The sequence below is a fragment of the Parus major genome, chromosome 20 (assembly GCF_001522545.3).
Source record: "Parus major isolate Abel chromosome 20, Parus_major1.1, whole genome shotgun sequence".
Classification (NCBI taxonomy): Eukaryota; Metazoa; Chordata; class Aves; order Passeriformes; family Paridae; genus Parus; species Parus major.
The window spans coordinates 9,768,553-9,769,353 of NC_031788.1; positions in this window are offsets into that span (position 1 = coordinate 9,768,553).

Below are 801 nucleotides of genomic sequence, written 5' to 3' on the forward strand. Positions count from 1 at the left end.
ATTACTGAGCTGAGCTGGAATCACTATACCATTACTGAGCTGAGCTGGAATCACTATACTATTACTGAGCTGAGCTGGAATCATTATACCATTACTGAGCTGAGCTAGAATCGACTGCTCGAAGCTGCTCACATGCACTTCAGGCCAGCCTTTCTCAAGGCTGCTTCTGGAGAAGTCGCGGTGCTCCGGGCTTTCCGCCGCCACGGCACCACCCCTTTTAGGGATGTGCTGCAGCAATTATGAGAAGTGAGAGGGAGTCGTGCCCTTGCTATTATTCTAGCAACTCTGTTAGGGGAAAATCTGTGGATTTATTTCAGCCACATTTTGTCTCTTCCAGCAAACATTCTGGTAGTTTCCAATACACCAAAATGAGCATAAGGGGATTTTTTCTTCAGTGTTGTTACTTTTGAATGACCTTGTGGAACAATGACCAGATGATGAAGTGACCATATAAAATACTCTTTTATGAAAACACCATGTCATACACTGCTGGGACAAATTGTCCAGAGCAGGATGCTGGGAACAACTTTGATGCTTTAGAGGAACCTATAAAACAAAACTCTGGAGTTATGCCAGGAGAGAGAGTATGGAATGGGGAAGGATTGGAAGAAGAATTGTTTCTTCTGCCATGGGAAAAAAATCAGCATCTTGGCCTGCTTCACAAGAGTGTAACAGCCCCTTCCTGACTTGTGTGGTGAGGAAACCTGGGTCACAAAAGCTGTGCCCTTCTATTTATCAGGTAACTTCTAAATATGCTGTTTGTGCCCAAGCAGAGGGGTTGTTGTGTGCTGTAACAGCTCT